At 39.4% G+C, this 24,510-nt stretch overlaps 1 long non-coding RNA gene across 1 annotated transcript in view; it reads left to right on the forward strand.

Moving 5' to 3' along the window:
* Positions 1 to 9,130: 9,130 nt before the first annotated feature.
* The window catches only part of LOC128094449 (uncharacterized), a 35,565-nt gene continuing 20,185 nt past the window's right edge, over positions 9,131 to 24,510 (forward strand). Inside the window, exons 1-2 of the long non-coding RNA XR_008212966.1 lie at positions 9,131 to 17,182; positions 18,341 to 18,589. This is a non-coding gene — a long non-coding RNA (uncharacterized LOC128094449). The remainder of the gene's footprint in view (positions 17,183 to 18,340; positions 18,590 to 24,510) is intronic.

The raw sequence follows: 24,510 nt of genomic DNA on the forward strand, positions 1-24,510 counted from the left end.
TTTGGAAGCAGCCACTGTTGAAGAGGAGGAGGAAGTCAGAGGAGGAGCCAAAGGAACAAGTGCCCTGGGAGCAGGGATGGGAGCAGAAAGTCGAATAGGCAGGATCTCGAGCTAGAGATTCTGGAGTCAGGGAATTGTCTGGTTCAGGCATAGCTAAGAGCATATGGGCAGGAGAGAAGGAATTCAGAAGAGATGGTTTAGAACTTAAATAGAAAAAAGCTATGATATAGGGCAACTCTTTCCATTTGCCTGTTCATGGCAGAAGTTAGATAATTCTTGTAAAATATCAGGGTCTAAGGAACTGCTCAGCAGCCATTTTTTGCTATTCTCTAAGGCATATTAGGGCCATCTCTTAGTACAGAGATGGACAAGCTTAGGAATCTTTAAGCAAGGCATTAAGCTGAGAAGTTTTAAAGCTTCAAGAATGCATCTTAATATGGTGATATTTTATTTTGTACTAAAATGTTATTTGTATGTTAATAAATAAAGTTGCCCGGGGGTCAGAGCTATTAGCAAGCCATAGGAAAGCTGGGCGGTGGTGGCATACGCTTGTAATCCCAGCACTTGGTAGGCAGAGATAGGTAGATCTCTATGTGTTCAGGGATACAGCCAGCATTGGAGACACATGCCTTTAATCTCAATACCAACCATAGAAGACCTGGAGGTCTATACAGACAGGCAGTGATGAGGCAGTCATGTGGTTGGGTTTACAACCAATGAGAAGGCAGAACCGAAAGTCTATATAAAGACTTTAACACAGGAAGTAGCTCTCTTTCGGAGAGGTAGGACCACCGCAGGAGGAAGGGTAAGGTTTTAGCTCTTAGCTCTGACCTCTTGGCTTTCTTCTTTGCATTGGTTCTGTGTTTCTTATTTAATAAGACGGTTGGTTACATCTACATCCTACAGGAGAGGTAGGACAGATGGGGTTGGAAGCCTTATTTCCCATGTCTGCAGCAGAGAGACAAAAAAAAAAAATGTGATTCCAAGCCAAGGCCCCAGGCATCCCTAAGGCATCAGACGTAAGGCAGGGGCCTACGGTCTGAGAAGGCAAGGACTCCCCAGGAGTCCGACAGCACTTACTGCTTCATCAAGCCAGAAAAATGTGTCGCCCTTACACGGCCTGAGGATGTGCCTGAAGACAAGGGTCTGACTGCAAGAATTATATCTCAAGCTGCAGACGTGGGAGATGGCTAGAAATTATAGCCTTCCATAGGGACCAACCATAGCCAGTGAAGACCATTGCTGGGGGTACCCCCAGTTTCAAGGACACCAGTGGGGTACTGGACTCTCAACAGTCATCCCCATGGATCCAAGAGACTGTTTATGCTGGCTGAAAAATGGGGACTCATCAATCAAAGTAGCTGGTGGTGTGTGCAGGATCCTGCAGCCAGGCAAATGGACAGTGGACTGTCGTGGATGGAGCAGACTTCCCTGGTACAGGTTTCCAAGTGCAAAGTGTCCAGAAGAGCCTGTTGAGTCACAGCACCAAATGATGGTTTTTATCAACACTCTTGCGAGGAGAAGTCATTAAACATGACAGAATCCACTAACAAGAGTTTTATTAAGACAAGGAGAAAGGGATAGACGTGATCAAGCCTGCTGAAAGAACATGTGTGTGAAGGGGGCGGAGGAACATGGGACTTGTTTTTTAAGGGCCAGCTTGCACTTGCGTACACAGGCCCACATGGCTACTCCACACATGTGCATAGATCACTTGGTTGTGCCATGTGATTATGCAACTATGCCGCCGAGGGTCCTGGGTTATGTAGGGCATATGACCCAAAAATGACTAGGCAGAAATGACTAAGTGCCCTACTGGGCATGTGCAACCATGGGGGCATGTTTGGAATTCCTATCAATAGGTCTATTTAAATTGTTTAGCTGGTCTTGATTTAATTTTGTTATGTGGTACCTATCCAGAAAATAGTCCATTTTTAAAAAAAAAAATTTCAATTTTGTCGAGTACAGGTTTTTGAAGTATGACCTAAAGATTATCTTGATTTCCTCAGTGTCTGTTGTTATGTCCGCTTTTTATTTTCTGATTTTGTTAGTTTGGATATCTCTCTCTGCCTTTTGGTTAGTTTCAGTAAGGGTTTGTCTGTCTTGTTGATTTTCTCAAAGAACCAACTCTGTTTCATTGATTCTTTGTATTATTCTCTTTGTTTCTATTTTATTGATTTCAACCCAGAGTTTGATTATTTCCTGCTGTCTACTCCTCCTGGGTGAGTTTGCTTCTTTTTCTTTTTCTTCTAGAGCTTTTAGGTGTACTATAAGTCGCTAGTGTGGGATTTTTCCAAATTCTTTACGTAGGCACTTAGTGCTATGAACTATCCTCTTAGCACTCTTTTCATAGTGTTCCATGAGTATGCATACGTTGTGGATTCATTTTCATATGAATTCTAGGAAGCCTTTGATTTCTTTATTTCTTCCTTGACATAGTGGTAATTCAGTTGAGAGTTGTTCATTTTCCATGAGTTTGTAGACTTTCCGTAGTTTGTGTTGTTCTTGAACTCTAACTTTCACTTGTAGTGATCTGATAAGATACAGGGGGTTATTCTATTTTTTTTTTGTATCTGTTGAGATTTGCTTTATGACCGAGTATGTGGTCAGTTTTAGAGAAGGTTCCATGATGTGCTGAGAAGGTATATTCTTTTGTGTTTGAGTGAAATGTTCTATAGATGTCTATTAAGTCCATTTGAGTCATAACATTTGCTAGTTCCCATGTTTCTTTGTAAGTTTCTGCCTGGCAGGCCTGTCCATCGCTGAAAGTGGAGTGTGGGGTGTGAGAGTAATGTGTGGGGTTTGATGTGTGATTTAAGTTTTAGTAATGTTTCTTTTATAAATGTGGGTGCCCTTGCATTTGGGGCATAGTCAGAATTGAGAGTTCATCTTGGCTGATTTTTTTTATTTGATGAAAATGAAATGTCCTTCTCCATCTCTTTTAATTAATTTTAGTTTGAAGTCTATTGTGTTAGGTATTAGGATAGCCACACTGGCTTACTTCTTATGTCCATTTGATTAGAAAAATTTTTCCTAACCCTTTACTCTGAGATAATGTCTGTCTTTGAAGTTGAGGTATGTTTCTTGTATTCAGCAGAAGGATGGATCCTGTTTTTGCACTTACCCTATTAGCCTGTGTCTTTTTATTGGTGAATTGAGTCCATTGATATTAAGAGATGTTAATGACCAGTGACTGCTATTTTCTGTTAATATTTGTTTTGGGTGATGGTGGTGGTAGTCTGTGTGTTTCCCTTCTTTCGGTTTTGCTGATGTGAAATTATCTATTACCTGTGTTTTCATGGATGTGGCTAACTTCTTTGGCTTGGAATTTTCCTTCTAGTACTTTCTGAAGGGCTTTATTTGTGGATAGGTATTGTTTAAATCTGATTTTGTCATGAAATTTCTTGTTTTTTCCATCTATGGTGATTGAAAGTTTTACTGGGTATAGTCATCTGGGCTGGCATCCATGGTCCTTTAGTGTCTGCAAAACATCTTTCTAGGACCTTCTGGAATTTACAATTTTATTGAGAAGTCATGTGTAATTCTGATAAATCTGCCTTTGTATGTCACTTGGCCTTTTCTCTTTGCAGTTTTTAATATCCTTTCTTTATTCTGTATGTTTAGTGTTTTGATTATTATGTGTCGAGGTGACTTTTTTTGTCTAGCCTATTTGGTGTTCTGTTAGCTTCTTTTAACTTTATGGGTCCTTCTTTAGATTGGGAACAATTTCTTCTATGATTTTGTTAAATATGTTTTGTGTGCCTTTGACCTGGGATTCTTCTCCTATACCTATTATTCTTAGATTTGGTCTTTTCACAGTGTCCCAGATTTCCTCAGTGTTTTGTGTTATGAATTTATTGGACTTTACATTTTCTTTGATTGATGAAACTATTTCCTCTATTGTATCTTCAATGACTAATATTGTCTCTTTCATCTCTTGTATTCTGTTGATGATGCTTGCATCTGTAGTTCCTGTTTGCTTACCCAGGTTTTTGATTTCCAAAATTCTTCAAATTGTGTTTTCTTTATTGCTTCTTTTTCAATTTTCAGGTCTTGAATTGTTTCCTTCACCTGTCTGATTGCTTCTTCCTTGAGTTTCTTTGCTTTCTTTAAGGGATTTATTGAATTCCTCCAATTTTTTTGTTTGTCTTTCCCTTGATTTCTTTAAGGGGATTTTTATTTCCTTTTTAAGGGTCTCTATTATCTTCATAAAGTTATTTTAAAGGGCATTTTCTTCTGTTTCTACAGCATTGTAATGTTCAGGTCTTGCTGTTGTAGAATCATTGGGTTCTGGTGGTGCCATATAGCTCTTCAGGTTGTTGAGTGTATTCTTACACTGGTATTTACTCATCTGTTCTTCCAACTGCTGTGAATCATGCCTGTAGCTATATAGTCTGTTGTCCCAACTGGTGTAGGTTGTGCCTGTACCTGTTCTGCCAATTGGTGCAGTTTACACCTGTGCCAATGCAATCTGCTTGGGTTTCAGGGGAGGGCTGTCCACAGGGAGAATGTTCAGGTGCATGGGGTTGGGCAGCGGAATGGGTCTTGGAGGGACAAGGTCTAGTGGGTGGTGGTGAGGGTGCAGTCTGGACTCAGGTCTCTCACCTGCTTGCCAGCTTGCAGGGACTGCCTCAAATTGTTTTGTAGTGATAGCTACCATAACTATTTAAAATAGGCATGAAGACCCAGAAACACAGATACTCAGAGGAGCACTGAATAGACCCTCACATATTTGCCAATTACATTGAGATTCTAGATTTCAAATCAACATTGTTCACATGAAATAAGGCTGAGGTCATCTAATATAAACTATGTGATACATCTTGAGTGCATTATTTTACATGAAAATTTCAGGAATTCTTTCTACTTTTCTAATGAAGAGCTTGTGTCACTCCACTACAGGATGGAATTTTGCCTTACTTTGGACATCTCACCTGTGCCATTGCTTCATCCCAACTTACCAGGTTCTTTGCCTTCTGCAACCTCTAGGTACACATTTCAGGGCCCTTTGCTTTGGTCAAGATGGGTGAATAGCACTTGTGTTAATACAGAAAGTCCTGTGCATTAGAAAAGACACATGACACCATTTTCATATGATTTTGAATGTAATTGGATTTCTTTATTTCTTATTCATAATTTATTTATATTATTAATAAAACTTTTTATATTTATTTACATCCAGACCACAGCTTCCCCTCCCATCTCCTCCCATTCCCTGTCCCACCTTCCCTCTACCTGCTTCCAAAATCCACCTCTCCTCCACCTCGGTTCAGAAAGGGGCAGGCCTCCCATGGATGCCAACAAAGCATAGCATATCAAGTTGAGATAGGACTAAGCTCCTCTCCTTGTATTAAATAAGACAAGGCAATCCAGCATTAGGAACAGGTTCCCCAAAGCCAGCCAAAATTTTAGGAACAGGCCATGCTCCCATTGCTAAGAAGTCCCACAAGTAGACCCAGCCACCCAACTGTCATACATATGCAGAGGTTCTAGACAAGTCCCATGCAGAATCCCTAGCCAGCAGTCCACAGTCTGTGAACTCCATGTTGCTTATGTAATTTCCCTTGTGATGACCATGACCCTCTTGGCTCATACAATCCTCCCTCCCTCTCTTCAACAGGATTACCCAAGCTCATCTCAGTGCTTGGCTGTGAATATCTGCATCTGTTTCCATCAATTGCTGGACAAAGGCTTTCCAATGATAATTGGTGTAGTTACCATCTGATTACAGGAAACAGCCAATTCAGGCTACCTATCCACTATTGCTAGGCATCTTAGCTGGGGCCATCCTTGTAGATTTGTGGGAGATTCCCTTTCATCAGGTTTCCACCTAAAACTGAAATGCTCTCCCCCTTTATAGTCATCATTTTCAGTATTCTCCCCTTCATCTACCCCTCAACCTGATTCCTCATGTTCCCATCCCTAATGGCCTGCAGACAACTCAAGAGATCTCTTCTATTTCCACTTCCCATGGAAACGCATGCACCCCTGTCCCCCTTTGAGTCCTCCTTGTTACCTAGCCTCTCTGGGGCTGTGGATTGTAGCATAGTTATCATTTACTTTACAGCTAATAGTCACTTATGAGTGAGTACATACCATGTTTGTCTTTCTGGGTCTGAATTACCTCAATCAGAATGACTTCTTCTAGTTCCATTCATCCACCTTCACATTTCCTGATGTCATTGTTTTTAATAGCTGAGTAGTACTCCATTGTGTATATGTACCACATTTTCTTTATCCATTCTTCAATTGAGGGGCATCTAAGTTGTTTCCAGGTTCTGGTTATGACAAATAAAGCTGCTATGAACATAGCTGAGCATGTGTCCTTGTGGTATGATTGAGCATCCTTTGGCTATATGTGCAAGAGTGGTATAGTTGGGTCTTCAGGTAGATTGATCCCCAATTTTCTGGGAAACCACCATACTGATTTCCAGAGGGTCTGTACAAGCAGGTGAGAGAATTAGCCTCAGGTAGAGAAGAGCTCCCTAATTGCTTATCTAATGCTGTGTGTTCAGCTCTTAACCATATACACACAACCAACAGAAATTAACACAGCAGGTTTTATTTATATATTTGTGCATACTTAATCACACATGCTTAACAAGGAAGAAATTGGAAGGGAAGAATTTGTGAAAGAATGCAGTGAAGACAAGGAAGGGGGAGAGTGATATAATATATTTTAATTAAAATGTATTCAAATAAATTTTAAACAGAAAAGCAGCTAGAGTGATGGCTTATAAGTTAAGAGCAATGGGTGCTGTTACAGAGGACACAGGGTCCATTTCCAGAAATTATCTGGTAGTTAACCATGGCCTCTAACACCAGTTCCAAGGGTTCTGATGCCCTCTTCTGGCCTCTGAAGGTGCTGCAGATACTAGCAGGCAAACACCATATTCATAAAATAAAAATAAAGCTTAAAAATATAGAATTCTCTACAGTGATGTCTCAACCATGAGACAGACAGTAGATGGGGCTAGTTAAAATTAGCTCCTTCTGGTCCTGTGTGGAAGCACCTGTGCGCTTCCTCTGCTGCAGCATGCTCAGAAGTGAAAAACAGCCCTTTTCTGAGGTTCAAACAGCTCAGCAGAAACTAGTCATCTAAGAACAGTACCCACAAGACTGATAGGTGACACTTCCTTGATGTTTTCTGTATTTGTGTTCTCTGCCCTTTGTGTGTGTGAGAATTAAAGGTAAGGATACATCTTTTAAATGTATTGATACATCTTTTGAATGTAGATTATAATGTATGATCTAAAAGACCGATTTTCTCTGTAAATATTCATCTGCCTAAGTGGCTACACTTGCAGTCCCCTGACCCTATTTAAATTGTTCAAAATAAATCTACAGTCTGATCCTAAAAGAGACTTCAGGATGGTATCAAATATGGAATGCCCAGTCTGTTCTGGCTGGGCCCTCATTTAGCATTAGCTAGAGATGGATGCACGTTGTTACTAAGAGATTTTTGTTTATTGATCATTTAAGTATGTAGAGTGATTTCTTATGGTGGTATTTTATTTGTACTGAAATGTGATTTTAATTGTATGTTAATAAATAAAGTTGCCTGGGGGTCAGAGCTATTAGAGCCATAGCAAAAGCTGGGCGTTGGTGGTGCACACCTTTAATCCCAGAACTTGGTAGGCAGAGCTAGGTAGATCTCTGTGTGGCCAAGGATACAGCCAGCATTGGAGACACACGCCTTTAATCTCAATACCATAGAAGACCTGGAGGGTCTGGCAACAAGCCAAAGAAATAGTAAAGAAATGTCCTACTTGTTCCTTCTACAATCAAATGCCATTACCAGCAGGATGTAACCCAAAGGGTACTCAGAGGAATGAAATCTGGCAGACGGACGTGTTTCACTTTGCAGAATTTGGAAAATTGAAATATGTACACCATACCATTGATACTTATTCAGGATTTCAATGGGCAACTGCTTTGAGTACTGAAAAGCTGATTCTGTAATCACTCATTTGCTAGAAGTTATGGCCATCATGGGTATATCTGCACAAACCAAAACTGACAATGCTCCATCATATGTCTCTGTTAAAATGAAACAGTTTTTTGCTTATTACAATATAAAGTATATTACAGATATACCACATAATCCTACAGGTCAAGCAGTTATAGAAAGATCAAACAGAACTCTAAAGGATATGATAAATAAACAGAAAGGGGTAACAAAAACCCCTAGAAATAGACTGCATAATGCTCTATTAACTTTGAATTTTCTCAATGCCAATGAGAAAGGAACAAGAGCTGCAGAGAGACATTGGATAATAGAAAAAAACTACAGAATTAAATCAGCCTATATACTTTAAGGATGTGCTGACCTCAGAATGGAAACTAGGATATGTGTTACGTTGGGGATGAGGTTTTGCTTTTGTTTCTGCAGGAGAAGATAAGCTGTGGGTACCATCAAAATTGATAAAGGTTCGATTTGAACAAGAGAGACCTCTTAATTAGAGGAGGTGATAGTTCATCAAACAGTATGAACATCCAATTTAAACTAACTTATACCAGTAACACATGTCTTTTCATTTAATCAGATAATAACTTGCCAAAAAGGAACATCCCCAAAATTAGTCTTGGGGAAAGGTTTTTGTCTTTTAGGAGAATGAAGGTTAAGGAATTTGAAGAACACTGGACAAATGATACAACTGAAGAAAAGGGACAAATCATCTATCTCAGGAAACAGAGTGAAATGGATGGGTATATCATCTAAAAAATTTTTATGTCTTCCTAAATGTTTGTTTCTGCTCTTCTCTAAAGATCTAACACTATTGGTCTTCTAATAGTCCCAGTTCAATTAAAATTTAAAGCTGACTTTGGAGTTAGAGAATGGCTCTCTCCTTCTTTAAACTCAAGCATGTTGTTAAAAGGAAAATGCAAACTCCCTGTATCATGCCAGAAGAAAAGAGCCATCTTCTGCTATGGGACAGGAGAAAAGCCAAATTAATTAAGGGGCTATTCTATTACTAATCTCAACTCTTTGATTCTATTTTGATTCTTTAAACTTTTCTTAAAGTATGAATTTTATATCAGAATTTACAAGATTAATATATATATATATACATTTTAAACTTTGTTAAGAGTACTAACTAATTCTAGAAAAAAGGCTTCAATTAGCTGCATATATATGTCTTTGTGTTCGAGTCTCTTATCAGTTTTTTGCAGGAAATCACGGTCAGGCCTAACATCAACTGAAGTCTCCAGGAAGAAGGTGGGGCCCCACAACAACAATTCTACATGGACAATAATAATGTCATTAAGCTGACAAACATCATCTACAGATCAGCTTTGAACTACAAAGTGCTCAGAGCAATTTTGAGATGACTAGCTGAGATGATCCAGTCTCAAAGACTACTTGAATAAGGATTTGAGATAAACCCTGAACTTTGGCATTATACACAGACTTGATAATGAAGGATATAGTTGCCTTTCCTAGAATTTGACAATTAACCTAAAATTTTTCTTTCAGGATAAAGATAACTTTGCCCATACCCAGCAGGAAGCAATTTTAAGAATACAACGCCCACATTCCCAAAGAGGTGGTATGGGGCGGGTGGTTTTTTGGTCTTTTAATGGGTTTTGGGTCTGGGATAATTTTCATTGTTTAGGGGGGTTGGTTACAAGTTGTTGTCAAGGGTTAGGAGAAAGGCTAAGCAAAGGAGATTAGATTTAAGGTTCTTGTTTAAAAAAAAAAAGAAAAGAAAAAGACAATTACTAGTTTTAAATACTTTACATTGGATTGTATTGTTTTATATTGTATACAAATTATATATATTGATATTGATATTGTTAGAAAATGCTATGTGTATATTTCCAATTGTACTTATACCATTCATTTAACAATGTAATGCAAATTTCTGATCCTTGAATGTTATTATTACCAACTATTAGGATATAAAGAAATGAAAGTTAGTAGTTAGACATTACAATAGAACGTGTAGTCATATTAGATTGTTTTAAAAATTGAGCAGATATATTTTAGATAGATAGGTCATCTTCAAACCCTTCAGAGATCTACAGAATATGGCATTTTAAATATTTTAATAACTTAGAAAATTTTTCTTTTTTGTTATGACTATGAGACATGTCGGCTCCTGGCAGTACCAATCTACTTCAGAGAAAATATGGGCATTGAAAAAACTGTATATGGAGTTAACTTTCATTGTGGCAAAAGTTAGTCACTGGACAACAAAGTATCCTCGAATCAACAGGACAAAATGGACAGACAGGACATGAAGCAAAGGACTACCGATTCTTGCCAAAACAAGTGTGGTTATGGCTTTATCAAAAGGCATTTTCTGAGGCCAGGACAATATGGCACCTTCCCTGAAGTGGCCTTCGCAATCTGGAAAAGGTACAGTGCCCTTTTCTTCGAAGGCAGCTGAATAGGCAGTGGGCTGATGGCTTCTGATGTGCAATGGAACGGCAGCTGAAACAGTTATTCTTGAAGAGTAACTAAGCTCACGCCTCTCAATAGTAGACTGGCATTTAATAGAGGGATGTGGAGAAGAATGGGATGCTAAGATGAAGCCATATATATACAGCCAAGAAGGATGGATAGCTGAATTCAAAAACCATCAACAATTTCCAGAATTTAAAATCCTGAATCATGACATGACACTAGTGGAATTCAGGTGTTTCTGGTACATGGACTGCTCTCACCCAATGTGAGGTCCAACTAGTGACCTTGTGTATATCCTGCTTCACAAATAAGTCTGTCAGATATGCCAATCCTATAGGCTGAAGATGATGCCCGAACACTGCGGAGAAACCTCAGGTGACTGTGCAGGCAGCTGTCTGTTTCTGTCAACTCACAAATTTTTTGGAAGTTGCTTGCATGCACTTCCTGTTTTTATTTTTGTTAGCTAATATTATTTCCTTCTTGGGTCTCTGAGGGAGTTGAAGATTAGTTATTTATAGTTGAAGTTTGGTTAGTTATAGTTGAAGACTAGTTAGGATATAGAAAGTGAATTAGGTACATTTTGGACTTACCAAAATTGGATAGATAATGGAATTATTTTCTCTGAATTTGTCAAATACAAATGGACTAGACATTGTTTAGGTATTTATTACTTGTATATATTTGTCTATAGTTATTGTACTTTTGTATATAGTTTTTTATGTTAGTTATAACCTTTTTCCTTTTTTCTTTTTATTAAAATAGAAAAGGGGAAATATGGTGGTATTTTATTTGTACTGAAATGTGATTTTAATTGTATATTAATAAATATAGTTGCCTGGGGGGTCAGAGCTATTAGAGCCATAGCAAAAGCTGGCCGTTGGTGGAGCACACCTTTAATCCCAACACTCAGGAGTCAGAGGCAGGCAGATCTCTGTGTGGTCAAGGATACAGCCAGCATTGGAGACACACGCCTTTAATCTCAATACCATAGAAGACTTGGAGGGCTGTACAACAGACGAGGCAGTCATGTGGTTGGTTTTACAACCAATGAGAAGGCAGAACAGAAACTCTATATAAAGACAAACAGACAGGAACTAGCTATCTTTCGGAGAGGTCTCTTGGCTTAAGAGGCTAGCTGTAGCAGGCGGGTAAGGCTCTTAGCTCTGATCTCTTGGCTTTCTTCTTTGCATTGGTTCTGTGTTTCTTATTTAATAAGATGGTTGGTTACATCTACAGAAGACATATTAATTCTAGAACATCTGTCCCTCCAGCCATTAAGAAAATGTTTCTGAGACAAGTTCTCTTATGTTGACTCTGGTGGCCTTGATCCCAGTCTGTTGCTTCCCAGGGCAATGCCTTTACTGTCCTCTTGATTAATCCAACTAAATTCTTAAAGGGCTGTACCCTCACTGAGTTTTAAAATTACCTTTTTGAGTCCTGTAGTTAACTATCCATTGCAGTCACTGGAAAAGGGTTTACATGTGGAGCATGTCTTCTGCATTCAGAGCAGTATAGGAAGAATAATTTCTTGTGTGTAGTACAGGGAAAAAAGAATAAGCAGTCAGCTGCTGGAGTTACCATTATAAAATTGGACCTGATTGTGGCAGGGTTAGTCATTTATAATTTCCCACCATGTACTATTTCTTCTGTAGCTCAGCCTTTCCTCACACTATATAATTAAGAATTGTTTTGGCCATTTAACCCCGACTCTGGGCTGCGAAGACAGTCCTGCCACTCCTTCTAGTCTGGGCCATGATTGGTTAGTGAGAAGGAAAAAGAGACCAGTGAATGAAAATCCTCCAATCTCTCTGGCTTTTATTGGGAACTTACAAATGAAGACAGATTTGTGCAATAATTGAGTTCACTGACCAACTTTAATCAGGTATAGTCACAACACAGAAATGGATGGGCAAGAAGAGGGTGAAAGCTTTCCTGCTGTGACAGTAGTTGACATTGGTGATGAGTACTGAAGTAATCAATGTTAGATGGTCAATAAGTTTCCTGACTGCCCACAGACCAGGCAATTATGAATCTGGATAAAGAACTGAACTTTCATGAAACCAAATTACAGTAGTTTCTCTAGTTCAACCAAAATAGAAGATCTAGATAAAATGGTGTGACCCTGTCTAACAGGACTGTTGTTTTCCAGGTTTAAGATGTTCAGCCTGAGAGAAAAGGTGTGAGTAAACCTTGGTGTGTTCTATTACAAATCTCTAGTCTCTGGAGCACATGGCCATAACGCCTGTTTCAATTTCTTATTTTTGGAGGGATTTTAATTATATCATTTCCACTGTCCATTTCCCACCTCCAAGCTCAAGTGTGTCAGTCATTCCAGTCAGGGCCTTGACTGCTCAGCAAGAAGGCAAAAGAGACAGAAGAATGAGCATCCTAGTGCATCCCAGGTTTTTATTGTGGAGTGGCAATGCGGAGTTGCTTGTGTAAGAATGGAAATTCATTGTTCACACATTACAAGCTGTTATGGTCATGGTACAGAAAGGAAGATGTGGGAAGGACCCTTAAAATATTCCAGTTTTGTCTGCAGTTTGGGTTTCCAATGTGCTATCTGTTAACCAATTATAGGTGACTGATAAATGTCCTGAGTGGCCATTTTTTGGGCTCCACAGACTAGGTTCCTTGGCCAGAAGATTGACCTATCCCTATTGAAAGGTTAGGTCTTTACCTGGCACAGAGATTTTATTCTCTAGACCAAGGACCGTTTTCTCATAATTGGCCTTCATTACCACTTTTAACTTACCTGCTTCCTAAGTCCCCCAGAATCACATAGCATCAGAGACCCGAGCTCCCAAAATCACTTTTGGTATCTTTGGCCTCTGTCAAGGATGAAACTGGTAAGAGTCCCATGACATTCCTGGCTTTTAGTCAAGAAAGCAACTAGTTTCTTTTCTTTGGGGGTTTTTATCCTAAACTGCCTAGTTGATTTCTACCTCCAGTTCTTATTTAACCTCCTCTGAAGAGGTAATCCTAACTGCTGTGATGGGATTGGAGCAATGACTGATCTGACTTCTTCCAGCTGAATTTGGGATACCAGGTGGCAGTATTGGGATACCTTTCCAGAGGTCCTCATGTAAAGATGAAATGCTTGGAAATAGACAGGAAAGGAATTCTTTTCCTGGTGTCTGGTAAGGACTAAAATGTACAAAGTCAACAAGACATTATTGATGGGATTATAGTATCCCCCAACTAATAGATGCTTCCCTTTGACCTCTACAGTTGGTCTCCAGAGTGATGAACCCAAAATTATCTTTCACACCTCTTCATGGCTGTTTCATCACCCCAAAGTCAGCATGATGCCCTTCCCATGTGGCTTCTGGATAGGGAGAGAAGAGTTATTTAGCATCATTTAATTTGGGGGTTAAAAAAAAAAAACTATGAACTTGTTTTCCTTGGATGTGGGCAGGTGTTCACTGATCTAAGATCTGATTTCTCAAATCTGGGCAACATCTTTTTGTGAAGAAGAAAATATCAGTGAGTTTGGTTGTCTAAATAACATTTCATGTACACTTATATCTAATATCTCTGGAGTGTGATCCCTTGGGTTGTGACCAATTCTTAGTCTTTGCTTAAACTTTCCTGCTGAGTGTTGAAGACTATGCAGGTAGCTAAAATTAATCTTTCTTTCTTTGCTGTCAAGGCCAGTTGAACAACTAGTCTTCAGGGGTCACTTGGATTTGAGAAGAACCTCAGACTCTTCTAGCCATTCTTTTACTAGTTGTCCATCAATGTGAGGATAAATCAAAGTCTTTGCTCTTTGTGCTGTGGCTTCCTTTGAAGCCTTGAGTAAATCTTTCCCACATTTGGTTCTCCTTTTTGTAGACTGGAAAATGTTTCAAATTCATTAAGTGGTGTCTCCATGGTCTCCATGAATAAGACAAGCGATCAATGACCTTAGTCCCCAGAGATCTCATTGACCTTGTAGGGAAAGGGGAGAAATATTCCCCCTTTTAGTCTCTCTAAACATATCAGCATAGCCTCCAAGAATGATTATGAAACACTCAGGAGATCAGTTTTACACCATTTTGGTACTTTTAACTACTGTGTACTATTTCAGTAGCCAAACATAACTCAATAAGCTTTTTTTGACACACATTTCAGCCAGTCCTTGAAACAGTTGATATCTGACCTTGCCAACTTTAATACAATATATGATTTCTAAATTTCAACCTTTATGTACTTTAAACAACTTACTCAGACCTTCATAAGTTTGCAAAGCTTTTCCATCTTTTTTACTCCAGAGCTATGCAGTCATTATCATCTTCATATATCTAAGTCCTTTTCTAAGGTCATTTCCATGTTTACACCCTCCTAACATGCTTTATGTACCAGTTCCTTTTTCTAATTCTGTGAGACATAGGAACATTAACAAATATATTTATGATCTGTTGTAAGAATTTTCTCGCTGGTAGGGGTGGACAAGGCAATGTCTATCTCATCCCCATAAGTCCCAGTGAAAATGAAAATACAGTTTTACTGAAGTCCACCCTGGGGAACCAATTAGATCATTGAGCTTACTTACTGAACATGGTTGAGGAGATACAAGAGTTTGGATACTGTGATCGTTTTAATAAAAATGGCCTCCATAGTCCCATATGGAGTGGCACTAATAGGAGGTATGGCATTGTTGGAGTAGGTGTGGCCTTTTTGGAGGAAGAGTGACAGAGTCACTACTTGCTGCCTACCAATCTGGATGTAGAACTTTCAGTTCTTTTTCCAGCACTATGTCTGCCTGCATGCCACCATGCTTCCTGCCATGATGATATGGGCTAAACCCTCTGAAAAGGTAATCTAGCCCCAATGAAATGTTTTCCTTTATAAGAGTTGCTGAAATCATGGTGTATCTTCACAGCAACAGATACTCTAAGTTACCCAAAAGCAGCCACACAGGAATGTCTCCACCCAGTATGTACTATGACTCTCCCATAGCTGCATATGTGGAACTCATCTTCTCTCTGCCCATATACTCTAGCATTACATTACATTTCTTAGTGTACAAAGGAGATAAATCTGATAGCACTCAAGGTAAATTCCTTTTTAAGATGACTTTCTCATAGGTGCAAATGCAGAAACCACCTCCTCCCAAGTATTTCCAGGCTATGTACTCTAGCTCCTCCCCCAAACCACATGATCAAATGTCATTAGAGTTGAATTGTATGCAGTTGGTTGGGAAAGAGGCTGTACACTCAGAAGGAGGGGATATCTCCTTCTATGATGGAATATTAATAGTCAGCAAACCTGGTGGTGGCCATCCTCTGTAAGCAGGCACAGCTGATCGTAGGAAGGTGCCAATTGTTTGTCTTAAGATAGTGCTGAGCAACAAGAACTAAATAAAAGACAGCTGAATTAGAAACTGTGTATAAGATAATGAAATAAATTACTATTTTCTAGGTACAATCTGATAAAGTAAACCTTAGAGAAAACACAAGACAGTCTTCATATAATATATGGCATCACTACTATAACCATGCTTTTGGTTTTAGTGGGTGTATGTTGGCAATACAAAGAAATAGCAAATACATAATGAGACATCAATGATTTGATGTGTACAGTCGCCAATACAACATAACTAAAAATCCCTCTTAAAACTATGATGCCCCAGTTTACTATAGAGAGATCTTTACACAGAGGATCTCTCTGTCTAGTCCATAGATCAGCATCCCATTACCTGTTTTGATTACAGACATGTGACCAATAACAGTACAATAACCAATACATAAAAGGTGAATGAAAGTTTCTATCCTAGCATCCTAATCTCTAACAGCCCTGGTTAACATACTACTTATCTTCGGGTTATTTTAGAGGCAGGGCTCCTTTAGCTAAATTCTACTTTGTGTGACTATCTCTTACACATTGGTAAATCCTTTATATTACCAATTATACTCTTCTACATCACTGCTTAGCAATTGGTGCTACCCAGTATATGAGATGTCATTATAACCTCCACAAAATTAACTCCAAATGAATGTTACATCTAAATGTCAAATTTAAAGTGCAGAACTTCTAGAAGACACTTGAAACTAGGCCTCTTTGAGTTTGCAACCTCCCTAGGCCATGGAAGGTTTTTCCAAGACCCCGATGTATTGAGAAAGAAACAGAGCTCCTTCTCTAAAATCTGGAATATGCTTGGGAGAACTGGTAAAGGTCTGGGGCCAGGGTATTTGGGGAGGGGTGGCTTAAGATCCTGAGAACCCACCTCCTTCTACAAATGGGGCTGTGGTTTTTAGTCCCAAGGCCACTGTGGACTTTGTTTATAATGTCCTTGAGTGACCCTGTGTTCCTCTTGTGCAAAATTGTCTAATTAGCCTCGTTCTGAATTTGTATACTTCTTTTTAAAACTGAACCCATTGGTTCACATTAACGAGAGACTTGCAGTTGAATTTGGCACAAATCTTCAGCCAACTCAGGATAGTCTGTCCTTACATTGGAAGTCAGGGCTGGGAACTACTGTGCTTTGTCCTGTCAGCTCGCTGGTTCTGTCACTCAGTCTTCACTATCCAATCAGAGCCTCCAGTGGACCCGGCAGTCAAATGGGAAGGTACTTCCGGGAGCAAGGCTTCTAGCTCACAGCTCCTCTCTTGTGGAAGTCGGAAATTGTCGTGTGTGTTGTGCCTAGGCCTCCATCGTGGGGAGAGCGTGGGTCATCTCAGCAGCTGCATCTTGGTGAGGGAGGGCCAGCTCTCCACAGATAGGGAGGAGTGGCTGGCCTTTGTTAGTGATAGGCCACTGTCCTCAGGCGGGGAGGAGTCGCTGGGAATGGTGAGTGAGGGGCTGCTGTCCCCAGACTGGGTGGGGAAGGTGGCTGAGCCGTGGGAGCTGGTGTGGTGGGTCCTTGCCTGGATAAATGAGAGCCAGTGGCTGGACACAGAGTTTGGCATATTCCTGCTGGTCCTGTGTGGTCCTTGCAACTTCCTGGGCCGGGGCGACAACCTCTGAATAACCTCACTCTGCTGGCTGCGTCTACAGAGCATTGGGAGCAAGACTGTGCTTAGAAATATCCTTGTTGTTGAGGTCACTGTGAAATGCCGGCACCAGTAGTGCTTGTATTTTCAACATGGAAGGCAGGTTTGCCAAACTCAGAGAGACCTAGTCTTTCAAGGATCTTCCAGAAGTTCTGAGGTTTTAACACTTAACATTTAGGTCTAGGGTCTCTCCGGAGTTAATTTTGTGGAGCTTGTAAACAGTATTTCCTGTGTAAAGTAACACTCCACTGCTAAATTGTGATGCAGAAGAGTAGAATTTATTATAATAGAATTGATAGCATAGGGATTTACCCATTTTTAGAAGACACTAAGTTACAAAGTAGAATTTAGGTAAGGGAGGGCTCCATCCTAAATACCCCAAAGATAAGTAATATACTAACCATGCCTGGTAGAGAATAGTATGGTAAGATAGAAATGTGTGTTAAGCAGGATTAACCAGGTATAAAGCTACATTTTCATAACGAAGGAGACAACCCTAATTTTCAACCAGCAGAAAGGACCATCCCTCCATTAAAAAACAGGCCTCTCAGCCGGGCGGTGGTGGCGCACGCCTTTAATCCCAGCACTCGGGAGGCAGAGCCAGGCGGATCTCTGTGAGTTCGAGGCCAGCCTGGTCTCCAAAGCGAGTTCCAGGAAAGGCGCAAAGCTACACAGAGAAACCCTGTCTCGAAAAACCAAAAAAAAAAAAAAAAAAAAAAAAAAAAAACAGGCCTCTCAATGCTGCTCAAGGGACCGTTAAAGAGTCACAACCAACATTAAGTCCTGGTGTGCCATGAAGATACATTAATTCTAGAACAGTTGCCTCTCCAGTCTTTTTGAAAAGCAGTTTTGAGTCAAGGTCTCCGATAGAGATTGAGGTGGACTTGAACCCTGTCAGTAGCCTTATAGGGCATTACCCTTCCTTTCCTCTTCACTAACAACCCTAAATTCTCAGATTACAGGTCTGCAGCACCAAAGAGTTCTACAGTTACCAATTTGAGTGACATAGTAGACTGTCCATTGCAGTAACAGAAAACGAATTTATGTGTGGAGCATGGCTTCTCCCTTCAGACCAGAAGAAGAGGAACAGTGTACTCTGTACACTGCAGGGGAAAACAGACTAGACAATAGCTTGATCACAGACTGAAGTTGAAAGCAGTGAGCTGCAGGGGTCTCCATTAGAAAGAAGGACTGATGGGGCAGGGTGAGTGACTTTTTCTGTAATTTTCCTGCATGTATTAATTCCTTCTGTGTAAATGAAGACAGACAGAATTGGTTGTTGTACAATTTAGGAGGGGTAGCTTGAATTATGGAGTATGCAGTTTCTAATTGGGATATTCTCCTATGCAGATATGTGCAATTCTGGTTGACACAGTTAAGTCAGCTCAGAGGTTTGAGACAAAGGCCATTGGCTGTAAATCTGTCAGCTTACACTACTCAATAGCTAACATTTTACATGGGAATAATTCACAGTTTATTATTAATGACATGCTCTCTACCAGGGAAGTGCCTATTCTGTTTCAAAGTCAGTATAGCTAAGTGTTCTTCCAGATATTTTGTCATTTAAAACCCTCAATTATTGGTATCATTTTTAAAATTGCATTTTCTTTAAATGCATTACTGCTCTAATAATCTCTGTTTCTATTTTCAAATATTTCCCAGTTTAAGAATTTCATTCCATTTTTTTTCTTAAGTGCTATTTATTTTATTTATATCAGTTTAGAGCAGTGGTTTTCAACCTGGGGGTTGGGGGTCACAGCTCCCTTTGAGGGATCAAATGACCATATTACAAGACTGTCCTAAGACCATCAGAAAACACTCATATTTATATTACAATTCATAAAGCAGCAAAATTATAGTTATGAAATAGCAGTGATAATAATTTTATAGTTGAGGGGTCACCACATCATGAGGAACTGTATTAAAGAGTCACAGCATTAGGAGGGTTGAGAACCACTGGTTTAGATCAAGGTCTTCTGTAGCTCAGGCATGTCTCACACATACAATTGAGAATTGCTTTGAACACCTAATCTGCCTTTGCTGCCCAGTGCTGGGAAGACAGCCCTGTAAATACTTCCAGGCTGGGACTTGGCTGGTCTGTGGAAAGGAAAAATAGATCAGTGAATGAGTATCCTCCAAGTTCTCTAGATTTTACTGTGAATTTACAAATGAAGTAGGACCTGGGTAAGAATGAATTCACTGACCCACTGTAAAGCAGGTGTAGTCACAAAACACAGAAAGGGATGGGCAAGGAGAGGGTAAAGGCTTTCCTGCTGTGACAGTAGTTGACATTAGCAATGAGTATTAAGGTAATCAAGTTTAGATTTTCCATAAATGTCTTGACTGGCCATTTCTCAGTTTCACAGACTAGGCAATCAAGAATCTGGATAAAGAACTGAATTTTCATGGAACCAAATTACTGTAATTACACTAGTTCAAGCAAAATAGTAGAACTGGATAAAATAGTGCAGCCCTGCTGAACTTGACTGTGTTTTCCAGGTTTAAGATATATACCCTGAGAGAAATTATGCAAATAGTATTTTGTGTACTCTAATACAATTCCCTAGTCTCTGGAGCACATGACCATAAAGCCTGTTTCAACTATTTTTTTGATTTTTCAAGACAGGATTTTTCTGTAGCTTTGGAGCGTATGTTGGAACTCTGTAGATCAGGCTGGCCTGGAAAGGACAAAGATCAGGCTGGCCTGGAAAGGACAGAGATCCACCTGTCTCTGCCTCCCCAGTGCTGGGATTAAAGGCATGCACCACTACCACCTGGCCTGTTTTAACTTTTTAACATAATTTGGGGGAATTAAAATTACATTATTTCCACTATCTTTTTCCTGCCTCCAAGTCCTCCCATAGGCCCTTCATTGTGTTCTAATCCATGGCCTCTTTTTGTTTAATAACTGTTACTGTTTGAATGTGACCTGTGTTTGGCTGCAGAACCTCCCAGCTATGAAGTAAAGTATTGGCTGCAGAGAACATTGAGTGTGTAATGGGATGTGCACACATAACACCCTGTAATTGGGTGAGGAACAAGAAGTGCTTTGGTAGAGTTGAAGATTTTACTAAACAATACATTTCTTTTTATTCTAGAGCTTTCAGGTGTGCTGTGAAGTCACTAGTGTGAGATTAATTGAAATTCTTTGTGTAGGCACTTAATGCTATGAACTTTCCTCTTAGCACTGCTTTCAGAGTGTCCCTTAAGTATGGATATGTTATGAATTCATTTCATTGAATGAATTAATTTCTTTCTTTATTTCTTCTTTGACCCAGTAGTAGTTTATTTGAGAGTTGTTCAGTTTCCATGAGTTTGTAGGCTTTCTGTAGTTTGTGTTGTTCTTGAACTCTAACTTTTACCATGGTGATCCAATAGAGGGTTATTCCAAATTTTTTTGTATCTGTTGAGTTTTTTTTTGTGTGTGTGTGTGACTGAGTATGTGGTCAATTTTAGAGAAGATTTCATGAAGTGCTGAGAAGAAGGTATATTCTTTTGTGTTTGGGTAAAATGTTCTGTAGATGTCTGTTAAGTCCATTTGAGTCATATCTGTTAATTATGTTTTTTTCTCTGTTAAGGTTCTGTCTGACAGACCTGTCCATTGGTGAGAGTGGGGTGATGAAGTCTCCCACTATTAATGTATGGGATTTGATGTGTGATTTAAGTTTTAGTAATGTTTCTTTTACAAATGTGGGTGTCCTTGTATTTGGGCATAGATGTTGAACATTGAGACTTTATCCTGATCGTTTTTCTTTTGATGAAATATGAAATATCCTTCTCCATCTCTTTTGATTAATTTTAGTTTGAAGTCTATTTTGTTAGATTTGGGATAGGCATACTGGCTTGCTTCATGTGTCCATTTGATTGGAAAATCTTTTTCTAACCATTTACTATGAGGTAATGTCTGCCTTTCAAGTTCACATGTGTTTCTTGTATGCAGCAGCAGGATGGATCTTGTTTTCATATCCATTCTGTTCACCTGTGTCTTTTTATTGGCAAATTGAGTCTATTGATATTAAGAAATTTTAATGACCATTGATAGTTAATTCTTGTTATTCATTGGTTTTGGTGGTGGTGGTGATAGAGTGTGTGTGTGTGTGTGTGTGTGTGTGTGTGTGTGTGTGTGTGTGTGTGTGTGTTTCCTTTCTTTGGGTTTGCTGGTGTGAGATTATCAACTGCCTGTGTTTTTGTGGGTGCAGCTAACTTCCTTGCATTGGAATTTTCCTTCTAGTACTTTCCATAGGGTGGATTTGTGGATAGGTTGTTTAAATCTGGTTGTGTTATGAAATAGCTTGTTTTCACCATCTATAGTGATTGGAAGTTTTGCTAAGTATAGTAGAAGAGATCTCCTGGGTAAACTGGGGGTGGGGAGTGTGTAGGGAGATGTGGACATGGGGGATTGTGTTGGGCATGTTGGGGGCAGATGGAAGGAGAGAGTAATGAAAAAGATATCTTGATGGGGGCAATTTTGGGGTTAGAGAGAAACCTGGTACCAGAAAAACGCACAGGAATCTACAAGGATGACCCCAGCTAAGACTCCTAGCAATAGTGGAGAGGGTGCTTGAAGAGACCATCTCCTGTAATCAGATTGGTAACTACCCTAATTGTCATCAGAGAGCCTTCATCCAGTAACTGATAGAAGTAGATGCAGAGAGCCACAGCAAAACACTGGACAAGCTCCAGAAGTCCAGGTAAAGACAGGGAGGAGGAGCCAGGGGGATCAAAGTCATTACAGGGAAATCTACAGAGACAGCTGACCTGGGCTTGTGGGAACTCATAGATTCTGGACCAACAGCTAGGGACCCTGCATGGGACCGATCTAGGCCCTCCGCATGTATGTGACAGGTGTGTAGCATGATGTGTTTGTGGGGCTCTTAGCAGTGAGATCAGGACCTGTCCCTGGCACTTGAGTTGGCTTTTGGGAACCTATTCCACATGCTGGATTGCCTCTTTCAGCCTTGATGCAGGTGGAGGAGCTGGTTCCTTACTCAGCTTGATGTGCCATACTTCATTGACTCCTATGGGAGGCCTGCCCATTTTGGAAAGAAGATGGAGGAGGAGTTGATGGGGGGAGATGGAGGGAGGGGATGGGATGAGAGGAAGGAGAAGAAACTGGTCAGTATGTAAAATAATTGAAAAAATGTAATACAAAGAAGAAAAAACAAAACAAAAGCCCCTTTTTTTCTGTGCTTATTATATTCCATCCCCTAGTCCTTGAGGCATACACAGTGCTGATGGAAACCACGTATAAGAATGAACAATTTTACAGCAATTTTCAAATTCGGGCCACAACAGGAAAAGGAGAATGCATACAATATATATTCAAATTATTCATAGACAAATAATGTGGGAAAATAAATCTTAAGCACTAAAACATATCATTATTAAGCCAAATGGTTGAAACAGTATAGATCACAGGATATTGTTGTGATCCCTCTGACATACATGCATTTTCTCAAATTTATATTTTTTCCAGGTTTTGTATGCACCAAGTTTAAAACATATTTAGAAATAAAAGGAAATGCAATCACTTTCAAACAAAAATGTTGTAAAGGGAGTCATAGTAGGGTTGGATCTGTAGGACTCTGAGCTAAGCCAATCATTGTATAGCATCATCCTAACCTGATCAGTGTCAAGTAGGGGAATGTGGTTCAAAGCCATGAGAGAGGTATTTCGTCTTTTACTAATAAAAAACAACAGCAACTAAGAGTCCAGTAATCTTAATAATTAGCATCCAACATTGTTTCTCAGTTTTTTGAATGTTAACATTATGAAAAAGCAAATGATAAATATAAAGCATCAGGAAGTCTATTGAGTCTTTAGAGCCATCCTACTCTGGTGTATGACCGATTTCTATAGACCTTCTCTTTTGGTAGAAATGGCAATAATGCCATGGGCTGAACCAAGAATCTGGAATACACTATTCCTAGTCTAAGGTGCTGTCATGGAGATGAAATGATTCCCAAAGTAATTTTTTCAATCACAGTTTGCACAGATGTGTCTGCCAGAATCATGCATAGTTGATTTGTTCCTTAGTTGGTGTGATAGTCATCTCTGTAGCTTGTTGTCATAGTTTCTCCTAAAATGAAGTTTATTAAACAAGCCCAAAATAATCATAAGGAATTATATGCCAAAAAGGCAACATGATGTATACAAAAAGCCAAATGCTCTCCTTTATTCAATGAAATAAGTTCCATGTGGTGAAGCAAGTATAGTCAAATCTAGATATCCTACCAATCACATCAAACAGCAGTTTTTAAACTTGGTAACTTTATAGGTATAGGCAATGGTGTGTGCTTTGAGTACAGTTGATAAACATTGGACTCTGGCTATCTGTCCTCCCAGGGTCTCAGTATCTCTAGTAATCTCATAATCCATTATCTGTAATTGTGGCATGTTGAAAGAAAGAACAGTGGTAATGTTCTTAATGGCTTCCTAGCCATTCATAGAAAGTTATCGTTGGGTTAATTATTATATAGGGAAATTAGTCAAAAACATGTCTCTGTTGGAGAGTTAGGTTGGAGATCTTGGACATATTTACCTGTCCTGCGAAAGGAACAGTAACAGAATTTTTGACTGGATCATTGGGCCTAGTGGTGGTTTAGTTGCTTACAATTTTGTATTTTTAAAAATTTTTATTTTCCTTGATAAGTGAACTCATAAGTACTTGTCTTGTTTCCTTTTCATGTGTATACTTGTTGAGTGATTCCATTTGCAAGCAGTTTGTTAGTCATTTTTCAAACTCAATCATTTGCTAAATTATACCTCACTTTGTAATTTGCTTCCACCATGTATCTGTCTTCTCCTAGAATATAACAGATACCTAAAATTCATACTTCCATAGTCCTTTACAACAGGAATGAAACACGATAAAATAATCATTTTTTTTAAATTCAGAATTTGGTTCTTAGTATAGAACTGGCTGGAATGGATATTGATATTGAAGAACAGACTGGCTTAAACCCACAGAGACCCACCTGATTCTCATAAAATCACTCTTTAGTCTAAAACTCGGTATATCTTTGAAGTTTATTATACATGTATATGTAATATATACTTTTTTTTTCCTTCCTTCCTTCCTCCTTCCTTCCTTTCTTTCTTGTTATATGATTACCCCACTACGTC

The sequence above is a fragment of the Peromyscus californicus genome, unplaced genomic scaffold (assembly GCF_007827085.1).
Source record: "Peromyscus californicus insignis strain IS unplaced genomic scaffold, ASM782708v3 Scaffold_4__1_contigs__length_199733344, whole genome shotgun sequence".
In the NCBI taxonomy this organism is placed as follows: Eukaryota; Metazoa; Chordata; class Mammalia; order Rodentia; family Cricetidae; genus Peromyscus; species Peromyscus californicus.